At 38.9% G+C, this 14,671-nt stretch overlaps 1 protein-coding gene across 1 annotated transcript in view; it reads left to right on the plus strand.

Annotated features, from left to right (window-relative positions):
- The window catches only part of NELL2 (neural EGFL like 2), a 130,812-nt gene that overhangs the window by 103,154 nt on the left and 12,987 nt on the right, over positions 1 to 14,671 (plus strand). The window lies entirely within an intron of this gene.

Consider the following 14,671-nt stretch of genomic DNA (forward strand, 5'->3'; position numbering starts at 1 on the left):
GCACAGAGTTTGGACAGAGGTGGACATTAAGGTATGAAGAAAGTGGGGTGCTTGGAAGGGACTCCCACATTCTCCAAATCGATCAAAAGGTGCCAGCAGGGATCATGCCTACCAAAGACACTTGCCCCTGGATCTGTTGATGTCTAGGTGTTACACATCAGAAGTCCAATTCGCTTAATCAGAAGCACAACAGACAGACTGCAAATTACAGTCCTGTCATTTCCTATCTTGATTACTATTTATTTGATTATACTTCCATCCTGTCTTTTTGTCTCTTGTAAGCAACCCAAGGCAACTTACATAACTCCATTTGATCCTCAAAAAAACAAAACCAACCAACCAAACAACAACAACAACAAAAGAATCAAAACCCCCATGAGATAGTTTGGACTGAGAGTGAGTGAGTATTCCAATACCACCAGTGATTTTCTTGCTGAGTGAATTCTAGAATGGTCCCAGCCAACACAGCAACCATCACACTGCACTGTCTCTCTTACAACAGCATTTTCTCCTTCTGGCTTTTCATTAACTGCCTTTCCTAAATAGCCCCATCTCCATTTTGCCAGAATACAGACTGTACAACCCAAATCTTATACCTTTCTCATGGTTCAGAGAAGAGGACAGCTTCTCTTTAATTCTGACAATTGCATCATGCCCAATTCCAGATTCAGAAAAACTCATCATCCTTACTCTGATGCATCTAAGGATTCCCCATAAGGTCTCTCTCCCAGAGGTCAGTAAGATCAAGATGTCCACAAAACACCAGCTGCCTACTGATTTATACAGAGTAGTATACAGAGTATACAGAGTAGTAGGACTCTCCTCTTTAGATTCTCAGCATGTGGGCTGAGCTATGCAAGTAGTTAAAATCCACAAAGAGGAAGTTTTATGCCTTTTAAAAAAGACACCAGCAGATCAACATTCAAAGGAGAAAAATGCTGATAGATAGTATTAATAATAATGGCTTTAAAACTGGTCTCCATATCTTTGCTTTCAGTAACTTCTGTCCTGATTCAAACCCTACTTCCAATTCTAATCACTAACCAAAGTAACTTGCTCTGGCCTCTAATTATTTTCACAGTCTCTCTGCATCCTAATTCAATATTCCCGACCCCTTGTCTTTCACCAGCTGCCCTTCTTCTAACTGATAACTGCCACAACCTCAATTTATCTTTCCATTTTGATTGTCTAATTTCTGCCACTCCTTCTTTTGTTACATTTCAGTTCCCTGTGTCTTTACGCTAGGGGTCTCAAACTCAACTTACCTGGGGGCTGCTGGAAGTAGAGCCTGGGTGAGGCTGGGCCGCATCAAGTATTCCACCACCGCGGTGGTGGTGGGCCGCTCATCCCGCCGCCGGCCCGGGCACCGCCGGCGCTTTGAAGGCCACAGGACCCCTCCCCCATGCCCCACCTGTCCCGGCAACTGGCCTGGGGGCCGCGAGTTTGAGACCCTGCTTTACACCCTTTATCACTACCACAGCCTAGGATCCAAAATCCTTAGCCATCCAACTGTTTCCCTAATGTACCTTATGTTTAGAATTCCTTCTGGAACTGTGATCTTGGATGGCATATACAAACTTGAAATATATAAATAGCCTATATGTTCCAATCCTCATGATTTTAATGAACCTTTGGCACAAGCTGGAAGGAGGAGGGATGTCACTGTTAGACTTTTGCTGATGACATGCATTGGAAACTTTTGCTCTGGCAAAACATCTGGACAAGGCTTTTTGTGTCTAAATATTATATTAAAAACAAGGCAAGTTAAAACTATTTGAAACAAAACGATTTCATTCAATGGAAGTACAGTGCTAATTGATTGATGGATGGTTTAGAGATTCTTGTTGCCACCTCATCTTGTTCAGCTTGTTTCCTCTGCTCTGTCATGGATGTGAAGAAATGGGCTGGGACAAGGGTAAGGGAGGCATGGACAGGACCCCAATCTTGTCTACATCTCTGGACAAACCTAGAAAAAGGTTGAGCATTTGCGGAAAGAACTTCCTATGTCCTATGGCAAACTTTTTGTACTCTAGTTCTATGCTTGAGTGGACTGCACTGAACTCTTGGTTCTTCCATATATAGTGTGGCATAAATAAAACATGTATTTGACAGCTCAGCAATATATTATAATACAATTTCTTTCCACATATGAGGAAAATAAAGAATGACCTTCATAACTCACTCCAAGCTCTTTCACTTATGAATTATCGTCCATTATATAATTATAGGAAATAAAATGAATAACGATTATAGCCATCCTTATAGTTTCCTTTTCATACCCCTTTTCATCTTTTCATTTTAAGGGTAGCAACCATGTTTATTTAGCATAAATAAAGCTTGTATTTTTTTTTTATTTAACTAGAAAGCTTTCCTTCCACAACCGTGTACTTCTTCATGAGTAAGCAAAGCAAAAATAAAATACAGTACATGATATTTATACTAAGTATAAGAGATACAATTTCACTTCATCTCTGTTTAGCAGGTGCTTAGATTCTGAGCTAGAAAGAAGAGACAGGTTTGGATCTTCTTGCAAGAAAGCCGTGGTCGCAGAGTTAGGCATGCATAAGGAGGAATGTGGATGTGAGAGAAATCACAGCAGATTCAGGGAGTTTGGATTTCTATGAATTATGGCTGCAGATTCCACAGTGGACCAGCTTTGTCCAAATGACATAGATTCCACAGACTTGTGGGATGAGAGGATTTGGTAATTCAAATTAATACAAATGCACTAATGTATTTAGTTAACAAATTAGCACAACAACTAAATGCTGGTTAAAGCAATCCAATTCCATTAATAATTGGACAGTGACATGAAGCTTGCCTAACAAGTTGCAAAACACACAGAGATGTATTTATTTATCTATTTATTTATAAAATCCATACATCTCTGGGGGAAGAAATAATTCCATAGAACTGAGCATCACTGTGTAGAGGGGAATGTGAATTCTATTTTCCTTGCTAGTCAATAAGAATTACTAGTAATGTGTAACTTCATTTATTTTTAATTTGTATTTATAAGATGTGTATAAAACAGATTCTCTAGGTATTATAATATGCAAAGTATAATAATTCAATGAAGTTTAATCAAAGGTAGAATACAGAATGAACACAAAACACAGATGCAGATATAAAGGCCAGAATTATAAGATATGTCAACCAAATTAAATACATAAAAATGAGGAACTAAAACCAGACCAAAATATTCCCATGTAACTGGGATTAATGAAACAAATTTTCAGAAGGCTTGGGAGAAAAAGATGTGGAGGACTTCACCACGACTGCCCTATAACCTAGTTTGCCTTAATTTTGTTTATTTTTTTATCTTGATGCATTTTCTATTTTTTACTATAAGCCACTTTGATTATATTTACAGAAAAGCAAGATATGAACATTTAAACTAAAATGAACCAAACTATGAACACACAATATTGGAATTATGTCCTTTAAAAAATATGAAGAACCACTAAATGTGCTAGAGCTTGCTTGCTAAACCTAAATTTTACTGGAGTCAGATTACTATTCATTCTCATATTGCATTTATGTACTGCCTGTTTTCCACGTGTGAGGAACCCAAGGCAGATTCTGAAGATTTCTTCTCCTGTATTTTTATCATCACAACAACAACCCTGTGAGATTTGGTTGACGGTCTGTGACTGGTCCAAAGTTACCAATTGAGTTCATGACTCAAAGGAGAACCCACTGCTTCCTGGGAGAATTTTTTCACTGCCTAAAAGTGGTGGAAAAGTTTGGAAGGTTCTGCTGTTTAGTTCAAATTTCCACCCATGCAACCAGTCACTGATTCTAGTCCTGCTTTTTGGACCAACTGAGAGCAATGGTACTTTATCTTCTCTGCATGATAGCTTTTCAGATATTTGAAACTGATATCATACCTCCCTTAAATATTTTCTTTTTCAGACCAAAACTGTTTAGCTGTATCAAGCTTCTGACTCATATCCAGCTTATGATCTGCTAAGAAGGCTAGGCCCTTTTCAGAGTGTGAGATTTAAAACTCCTTGAGACAGGATTCGAGTAGGTACAAGCAGTTTATTCCATACAAAAAGCGTTTGCAAAGGCTGGCTCAATGCCTCAGTAGTCTGAGAAACAAAGAGCAATTATTTCAAACCTCAGTGAGTTTATATACATTCCTTTCCCCGACGCTCAACACTATCCCCACTTTGCCATTGGCTAGTTGCTAAGAAGTCACAATCTTCCCCATCCGCCTATATCATACTACTCCTTAGTATGTTCCCCCCTCCCGCTCATACATCCCATGTTCATGCTAATGAGCCTGTTACCTATGAGAGGTGTGTCAGTTACTATTCATAAACTTGCTACGCTTGCGCTCTATGCCTAAAAGTTCAGCAGGACAGCTTGGCCTTGAGAATTTTTCTTGACGCCAAAATGTTTCTTAAATCTTGTGGGGAGGATGAGATAATGAGAACAGGCCTTTCTCCAGGCTCATTATCGCCAGTTGTAAAGTAATCCATTGTCTGCTCTCCTCCACTGAAGGTGACAGTTTTACCACTGCCCCCCCCCCCCACTTTTACCCTCTCTGGTATTTTTCAGGACTTTTTGATGTAAGAAACACTATTACTCTTAGTACAACTTGTTTACATGATACCATTCTCAAGCCTCGTGGCCCCAACAGACTTCAATGATCCTGTCCTATTCCTGTTTTTCACCCTTAACACTTAGAAACAGTAACATTGCATTTCTCACAAGAGGCACTGCTGCCAGGCCAAGTTTGCTCCATCCTCTGCTTGTGCCTTTGATTGCTTTGTACCTAAATGCAACACTTAATTCCATCTCTGTTAAATTTCATCTTGTTAGTTTTAGCACACTTTCCCAATCTATCAAAATCTATTTGAATACTGCTTCTGCTTCTGTGGCACTGGCCATCCCTCCTAGCTTTTTGTCATTTGCAGATTTGATAAATAATCCATCCGTATCTTCATCTAATCATTTATGAGCAAGTTAAAAAGCATAATTTCAGTACAGGCTTTGAAATAAGCATGCTGTCTTATTAATCATTCTTGGTTTTAGTTAAACTTTCCCGTTTACCATCACATTTCAGTACAGGTCCTTCAGATGCGCCATTATTAACCTCTCTCCATTGTGGTTTATTTCTACTTCCTGTCATCTAGGCACTGATCTATCAGAGAATCTCTCTCTTATCTCATGAGTATTAAGGAACTTGAGATAACTTGGCCATTATCTTTTTAGCGATTAAGAGTCCTCAAACTTTGAATTCAATGTGATATCCTCCCAAATAAAGTTGTGTGCACATGTGTGTATGTAAGACCGTGTGTGGATGTAAGACTTCTTAGGAATGTTGTATTCTGTGCAATCCTATACCTGTCTATGCAGAAGTAAGCCTTATTGGATTCAATGAAATTTATGCCCAGGTAAGTGGATATAGGATTGCAACTATATTGGCAGTCAATTGTCCTCATAATAATACTAATCAGAATAATATACAAAAAAGAATGTGATGGCAACAGGAAGGTTTAAACAAATGATAAATATGACAGCATGCTAATTTTGAAGCCTGTCCCATATTATCCAAACTGATTTACTCTCTAGTGCAGGCTTCCAAAATCGGGTGCTCTCCAGCTGACCATTGGCCAGGCAACCTGAAGCTCTAGACCTGGCATCTAGAATATCTGGAGACTGCTGAATGCTTCCTTAGACTATTCCTTTAGGTCTGCATCCTTATAAAACAGGGATAGAGTAGATTATTGTTAACGTTCAATTTGCTTTTTGAAGCACATGCATATGAAAATACTATGTTTGGATGAAAAAATCCAAAAACTAGAGGCACATTAATCACAAATATTTCTGGTTTCATATATTTTGAAAGCAAGAAGGAACTTTTATTAATATAGAAATGGTTTAGATTTAGTGGATGAGTTTAGACAGAAGCATATATATGATTTTTTAAAATATTAACTTATTTCAATGCACAGAAAGGAAATGCCCCTAAAGATTCTGACTGAATCAGCATCTAAATATAGCAGCATACTATTCTCAATTAGCCTTTCTCTTTAATGGCAATGATGGAGTGGATGGCACATATCCTAGCAGCAAATACATATATATTACCTCTTTTAAAAAAAAAAGCTATTCAAGCATGCGCACAATTCATCGTGCCTAATTAGGTGCTCCGAATTATCATCTTCAATTGTTACAAGTGTCATATTTTACTATGGTATTGGCTGAGTAATGAGAAACTGTCATAGCCTTGGTTGTCAGGAGCTCTGTGATTGATCAATTTCTGACAACAAAGAAATGTTAACAAGGCCACATAGTGAAGCATTCACTGGAAAAACCCTTTCATAATGTTTCTATCTCATTTTGAAGTGCTGCCACTGGCACACATGAAATAACAGCACAATTGGGTTTCCTTTTGTTGGCATTTAGCAGGACCTATAAGGGTGTGCAAAAATCAGTGGGAGATCAGGAGTGTGGAAAATTGCATACTTGAATTAATGAACTATAATTCCGTACTACATTTTCAATCACATTTTGCTTCCTTTTCATTAATACAACTAAATTAGTTTTCCATGGACAGTGCGCGCGCACACGCGCGCGTGCGCGCGCGCACACACACACACACAATCATGCTTGCAAGGATACAAAAAAGGAGGGGGAAGGGAGGAAACAGAAAACCCCTGATGTGTTCTTAAGAAAAAGTTTGATATTTCATGCAATATAACACCATAAAATATTGCAATAAAGGACTGCATTAAATCAACCTGTTGAAACAGTCTGGAAATGGATTTGCTGTAACTTATTTCCTGCTGTTTGTGAGAGATTAATATTTTAAAGATAATTCATGTGAAGTACTTGCTGAGCTCTGGCCCTTAGCAATGCAGAAAAGCATGTCACTGCTCTTTGAGAAAGATCTGAGCAACTTTTCTTAGGCTGACAGGCTCAGTGGGTCTTAGTTCCTTCTTTACAGAATTCTAGGGAGAGGGTGCAATTCAAAAACTTAGAACTACTGAACAATGGATCTTCCATTTCAGAGGTAATTACTTTGGTGATGAGCAACAATGGCAATATCCTTTCTTTAAAAAAAATTACAAAATGTAACAGTTTTGCACTGCAATTTTACACACATCCCCCAGTATATCCCATTGAAAATAATGGAGTAGAAATACATAAGATTCCAAAATTTAGTCCACATTTATTTTCCGCTTTCCTAGTTTTATGCTGTATCATTTTTATTGTCATTTCTACTGTTATAGTCCTTGGATAATTAATAGAGTTTTTAATGCTGTAAGCTGTCCTGAGGACATTTTCAATGTTGGGTGATCTGTATATGTTGTAAATAAATACAATAAAGCCATTGCTTTATTATTTCCTGGATATTCAACATGCAACATTTTGCAGACATTGAAACATACAATAATTGCTCCAGAATCCTGAGAAGAACTAACTTGTTTGTTACATTTATAGTAATTCCTGCCTTTAGTCCAAGAAGCTCCTGGCAACAGGCATGACTTCTAGTCTTACAACAGCCCTGTGAGATTCCTAAGACTAAGAGAGAGCAAGAGAGTGAATAAGCAAGGGTGGCTGGGGAGAGGAGAGAGAGAGAGAGAGACTGTCACAAGGTCAGTCAGCAAGCTATGATGGAGAGTAGAGGTCAGGACAAATAACTCTCCAATCCTAGCCACCCTAGCCACTAATCCATACTGTCACTATGCCCCCTGCCATCTTATGAACAGCATTCATGTAGAGAGAGAGAGAGAGAGAGAGAGAGAGAGAGAGAGAGAGAGAGAGACTGACTGACTTCTGACTATAATTTTGGAGATCTGTTTAAAAATATAGTGTCAGTAGATCTGATTCATTAGCGAGGATATACATGGTTGGTCTCTGAGAGTTTGCATGGCATGCGGAAGAAACAGAAGCCGGCTTATTCAGGTCAGTGTCAAAAACAAGTCCATAAATATTTCTCCCTGCCACCAGCCACACACAGATACAGAGAACTTTCTATACAGCCAAACAGGCTGTCTGCTAACACGCATGTTTTTCAATGGATTTTCATCATTTATTCAGTGTGGCTAACTGGAGACTGGGTTCCTTGTCTAGTTTCCCCTCGTTTTGTTTGGAGCATGACTTTTCCTGCAAAATCGACTATATTCTTGTTTGATATGCAAGTCTCCACAATCAACATATGCTCCTATGTTTAAATAATGATCAAATTGCACAAAATTGGGAGGGGGAAGAACATGAAGTGCATTATTTATCAAATAAGCAAATTAGAATTTCAGTTGCCTTTTTGCTAGAGAACTTGAGCACTGAATCTTCTTGACCTGGTCTCCATTAGAAAGTAAAACCTAGCTTGCTTAAAAATAACTCCCTGTACCGTTTTCTGGTCCTCTGCAAGATGTTTATGCTGCATGCAGTAGTAATATGGCTGGATAGAAATCCAAAAGACTGATAGCTTGTTTAAACACAGAAATAGCTGCCATATATCACAATACTTCTAGGCTGTTATGCCTCCCAAATGGGGTATAAGATCCATGTATGTTCTCAAATAAAATATGTGCTTGAAGAGTATGGTGTGTTCAAGTATGCTAAAATCCCGCCGTGCACTTAAAGAAAACAGTGCTATTTTGCTTCTTTGAATATAAAGTGCAGGTAGAATTTGCAATGTTTGCAGCATTGCAACATATAAAACATTTCTTGCCATGAGTTTTATATAGTTCTTTTCTCTCAGTACTACAGAGCCTGTCAGAAAGTAGCCAGGCTTCTTTTCCTATGAACAAAACAGTTTCAATAAAGTAAACAGATTCATTCGCATTGCAAAGGTATGCCTTTCCTGCTCAATGACTGGGGAAGGCAATTTCAAGACCATGATCTCTGACAATCTTTCTAACAAGTTGAAGGCTGTGATGCTTTGGCATGCTTTCAAGAAATTATTTTGTCTTTTGGACCCTTGGGAAATTTACAACATTACCTGTTGAACCTCAGTGACCTCTTCACCACTCTTCTGGTAGAACCTGAATAATAAAAGTCCCCACTATCTTACATAAAGAAACTGACATTTATAGTCACCAATTGAATTTATAGCTCATGGGGAAAGGCCTAAAGGTAAGTCCTTGATTCAACTAAAGTCAGTCTCATTGCAATCAGTGAAGACTATTCAATATAATTAATTTGTCCTATTGATTTAAAAAAAATGATTTAAGGGAAACTAATTTTATGGTTATCAGAACTAAGAATTTTAGATTTGGTTTCTGTGACAAAAATGTTAAATGTGCTTCTGTGTGGGCAATACAGGTTGCAAACTTGAAATGGTAGTTATCCAATTAGTCAAATCAGTTGGTCTGAACAATCACAAAGAAATGATTTACACTTCTAAACATTCAGTGCATTCAGTGTTTTTCACCCATCCATGTTCTTTTATAAATATTTCCTTTCCTTTCTTTTGCCTCCTTATTCCCTTTCTCCCTTCTTTCTAGAGCCAACCATTTGATAAAATAGCATCTCTAATTACATTAATTTTAAAATACTTTATTTAAATATTTATAAACCAGATTTCTGGACCACACAAGGCAGAGAAAAAAATACAAAAAATGAAATGAGTGTTACTGCTGTACTTAGGATGTATGCTTGTGTAAGTGTTTAGTGTCTCATAAAGATACAGCCCTTATCTGCAGCCCTTATTTGTTCCTTCATTTTCAACCAACTGTTAGTACTAGAATTTGATCTGCCTGATCCACTGGGATGCACCTTCCTCTGGCCCCTGCATTGTTTTCCCACAGATGTCTATGAGCCCAATTCAATGCACTTTTATGAAACGCAAGGAGACTTACTTCTGAATAAACCAAGGAAAGACTGCAGTATTAGTCAGTGGGTAACAGTAAATATATTCTTTTTCATTACAGATGGGAAAACTGTCCCAGACTCTCCTCAGACTGACCCAGAAATGAACTGATTGGTTTCCCAAAAACCGGAAACAAGCTGGTGGATTTTCTGAGCCAGTCTGAAAGGATGACGATGAGGAACCACTGTTCAACAGTTCACCATCTACCAGCTTCTCTACCCTTACTTTCCTTACCTACAAGTGGAATGGGTAGTAAAAGAATCAGCAGAGTAGGAAGGAGGATGAGTTCCATCCCATCTCACGTCTGCACCCAGTCAGTTGTCATGGTGCACTCCAGTGGCCATGCTTCCTGGGGCGAATGGGAGTTACAGTCCCACAGAATAGGAAATGCCACATCAACACTATAACAGCAGTGCCCCTTGGAACCCGGGTTGATCCTGGTTCTACATTTTTTTCTAATCAAATAAAGCACATCTCTATCAGTGTTCAAGATGATTAAAGAAGGAAAATTTTCTTCCTTTTTACACCCATAAATACAGGTGCCTATTTGCAATGTTGCATGATATCAAAATTATTGCAAACAAATTCACCTACATTTTATGTAAAAACCTTGTATTTTGTTTTTGTTCCTAAATGGCTTTCCATACAAGGAAAACAGAAGCATTGAACAATATGTTTCTTTAGCTTTGCCCCAGAAACTGACCTAAGACCAACTCGTTGGTGTCATTGTTGTTTTCCTACTATGTAATAGAAAATAGTTGGATGAAGAGAGAGGTTGAACAGAATAATTACTTAAGATTAATTGCGAAAGACATCTGAGGAGAGCATTTAGGCTATAGGAAGGTAATGTTTTCTGGAATTCCTTTGCCCTAGTCCATTAAAATCAGGGCAGAAGTTCAATTCAGAAGTCCGGGATGTTTCACACTGTTGCTGGTCTGAGTCAGTTTCACATGCATTCATTCTACTCCAATTTCTACATGATGTGCAATTTTTAAAAACAATCGCATGAAAATGTGTACATAAATATATATTTATATGTAATATTTCACAACAATATGTCATGGCAAAGTAGGTATACGCTTTATTATTCAGAAAAAAATTAAGTGGGAAGCACCTCCATGGCTAACAAGCAGAGCCTGTTTATGACAGATAGGTGATGAGCTTACTCCTCTTGCAGCACGAGAGACAGATCGCTTGTGCCCGTTGCTATAAATTGGCTCCCAGCAACACCAAAATGTGTCAGGTTGCCTACTTGTTTTTAAATGTCACTCCCTTCCTGTGAACAAAGTGCATGCTTCACACAATGCTCCATTGTGTCATAATGTTCTGTGCTGGGATTTCTTTAGATCAGAAAGGCTCATTTTTGTTAGTAGCAATTTCGCTGTAGAATTCAGTTTTCTTACATTTAACCTGAGTGGCGTTATCCCAGCCTTCATCAGAAACATTGCCATTTCTCATAGTTCATAGCTGCTATGTAAGCAAAACTTTTTCAGGGAATTCCTAATAACCCTCCTGATTGAGCTGCCACGACTGAGCTAACTGGTGAAGGGAAGGAGGAAAATTCCACACAATGGGACTATCTGAATAGCGATAGGACTGTGTACTAATACTTTTTCAGAACATTCGTGGCAATGTTCTGCAAGTAATTTACAAGTCTAGTAGAAGTGTTCTATTCATTTTGGCATTGTGTTGGCATCCATGTTAGCAGAAAATACACCCTCGTTGTATGCATTGTGGTTACAGGCCATTCACGTTAAAGCCCATCCATTATAAAGATAAATGCAAATCTATGCATAAATGGATCCCCCATCACAGCTTGTTTAGCTAATCCACTGCATCCACTGATATGAGGAGAGGGGGAAATAAGGCTGAATGATACCAGCATACTAATGACACTTAATCCAAAAAGTCCAGGCAAACGTCTTCCAGCAATTCCCTTTTGCTGTACATTTTAAAGAGCATTGCAGGCAGGAGTCAATCTTGCACCACCTCAGACCTAGAAAAATTGCCATGAGGTGGACCAGCATCACCTGCATTTACATTTCACCCAGGTAGTTCATAAGGATATACTTAGAGGATTGGGATTTCAATAGAATCATATTCCCCTATCCTTCTGACACTTATCTTTTCCCCTTACTCTGTCTTTTCTTTCCTTACTCTTTCTTTTCTAATTTCTCTCAACTATAGCAGCATCTCTGTCTTCCAGGAGGTACAGTTGCAGGTATTGCTGAGGGACACAAACAAAACTAGGGAAAGCATTGAGCCAGCCAAGGACTCATCCCATCATTCTTTTGTGTTGTAGGGGAATGGCTCACGATTGCAGCCTTAGACCTCCAGCACATAAAGTAATGGATTACTGTTCAGTTCTGACTGCAGGCATTTTCAGTGGAATTGGTTGCAGGCTGGCAATCAGTCATTTCTTAAAGACCAGCAGAATTCTTCCATCAGCATATTCATGGCAAACACTCCTAGGTCCATTCAACAACTTTGAATCCTGACACGAGGAAATGAGAGGAAAGTATTTCTTTCTTTATTGGCATATGTAAAAGTATTTCATCCCCAGTAATATTTCTTGTGATATTGGTTTGCCAGTTAGCTGGCAGATAAATACAGAATAGTTATTTGGGCTGTCAGCTTACCAATACTGGCATGTCAGTCAAAACTTGTTTTCCCACCCACCCCTGAATAATCAGCAATGGAGCTCATAGGAATGCATAATGTCTCTGCCTGCAGTGTTCTGTTCATAATGAGGAACCTTGCAGCTTCCCATATAAACTGTTTTGAGAACAAAAATGTAAAATTTTGTACATTCATTAATGTCACTTTAACCTAACTCATATACTTTCTCCCGTGTTAGTCCCAATAAATGATTCCTATCCCTCAGTATAAAAAATCTGTTATTCGGATTGCATGTTAATAAGCAGCCACAGTTCAAAACAGAGGCATGCAGAGAAGACAGGGCTGAGCGTGGATCCTACTTTGGCACCACGTTGGCTGTGATGTCGGCATGCGGCAGAAGCAGGAGGACCCAGTGTCTAGCACTGAAGCACTACCACGTTATCCTTGGTGTTACGTATTCCCTGTTCTAGCATGGTTCCAGGCACTTACCAGAAATGACCGTTCCCTGACCCAGAAGGACTCCCCCTCTCTCTGTGCGCACTGTATGTTCGTGGCCTTCCAAATCTCCTGAGAGAGTCATATTTGAGAACTGTCTGATTTAGGCTTCACTGGCTCACAGCACAACTGTCTCACTTCAGGAAAATGCTGAATTTTTCCAAAGTATCCCACTTTTGTTGGAGAATGTGAATGCATACCCCTGACTGAGTCACTATAAATGCAAATTTCTACCCCCCTTTGTCTTATTCATGGATTTTATTTTCCTTCTGGAGTTTATTTTCTACACAGAATGTAGAGACAGGGCTGCGCAACAGAGCACCGTCTTCCACGTAGCACACGTAGTATTCTGGTGGCAGAATGCTCTGCAGCTGGGCTGGGACAATACACATAAAGTAGCCCTTTTTATGCAGATGCCTGCACTGTATGTGCTAATGCTAGGATGGGAATATGTTCCATGCAGAACACTGGAGCAGGGCAACACTGCACAATCGAAGAGTCCCAGATTTCCTATTCAACTGTAAAATAAATGGAACATCTGAATCAACTTCATATGCTACATTGTTTCTGTGAATTTTTCAAGATCTTTGTCATTCTTCGTGTTTGTCAAAGCTTTAACGCAGTATGTGGAAGTCCTGGCAGTCAGGATACCTTCCAAAGACACATTCTTAAGGGACATAAGAGTTCTTAACGGACACATTCTTACTGGACATGGAGATTCCTGATTTTGGCCTTCATTTTTTCCCTATGTACGGAAGCAGACATCTGTATCCATTTCCCCTGCCTAACAATAAAAGCCTCCTTTTCTGGAAAGCAACACAATTGTTATTGATCACTTCCTCTAATCTTTCAGACTCTTCTGATGTATCTTGCTTACTGCTTTTTCCAAGAGTGTGTAGAGGTCAAGGGGTTAGAGGGGAGGGGACGGGAGGCTTGATTTGCAGAGAGCTTCCTGAGTGTCTGAGTTTTGCAGCACAGCTTGCTTTATTGGTACCTAGGGACTGGTGTGGATATTCTTCTGTAGCCCCGAAAGCATAAGTACCTTTTTCTTCGCAGCACCTTCAGAAGCAAGAGCATTTGGGAGTAGGGGTGTGAGAAATTGAAAATAATTGCTGTAGAGTCTGAGTTTGCTGCTAAATTCCATGACGGAGGAAACCAGAAGGATGCTAGATTCTGTAATCCTGGTTGCTAACAAAGAAATCAGGGAATATTTTTTAATCCACATCAAAGCCAGAATGGATCATTTGTGTACACAGTCTTGAAACTTTTAAACATGCTGCCAAAGATCTATATTATTTGTTTTATTTGTAAAAAACATGCAATAACCTGGAATACTTTTTATTTGGCATAACTGGGAAAACAGTATTGATAAACAAGAACCACAAAAGAGGCTCAAAATTAAACAGTTTTCATCAGATAACAATGCAATGCTATTGTACTTTGAGAAAAATCAGAGCACTGTTTTCCTTACATGCTGAACTTTTCTTCCCTCCAGTCCCCTCCCCTGCCCTGCCCTGCCCTGCCCTCCTCTCCTTTTTAAAAAACCAATTGCCTTCCCTCTTTTGTTTCTGGAACCAATTTGTAGTAAGCTATTCACTGCTTTGTCTTCACTACTTTGATCATTCACTATACATACGTATTTATTTCTCCTTCTCCTCCTTCTTGGAGTACTAAGTAACCTCAGCAGATATTTGGTACAAATACAAAGGTTTGCATTTTTTGAAA

Source organism: Varanus komodoensis, unplaced genomic scaffold (genome assembly GCF_004798865.1).
Source record: "Varanus komodoensis strain SLA01 unplaced genomic scaffold, ASM479886v1 scaffold13_1, whole genome shotgun sequence".
NCBI lineage: Eukaryota > Metazoa > Chordata > Lepidosauria > Squamata > Varanidae > Varanus > Varanus komodoensis.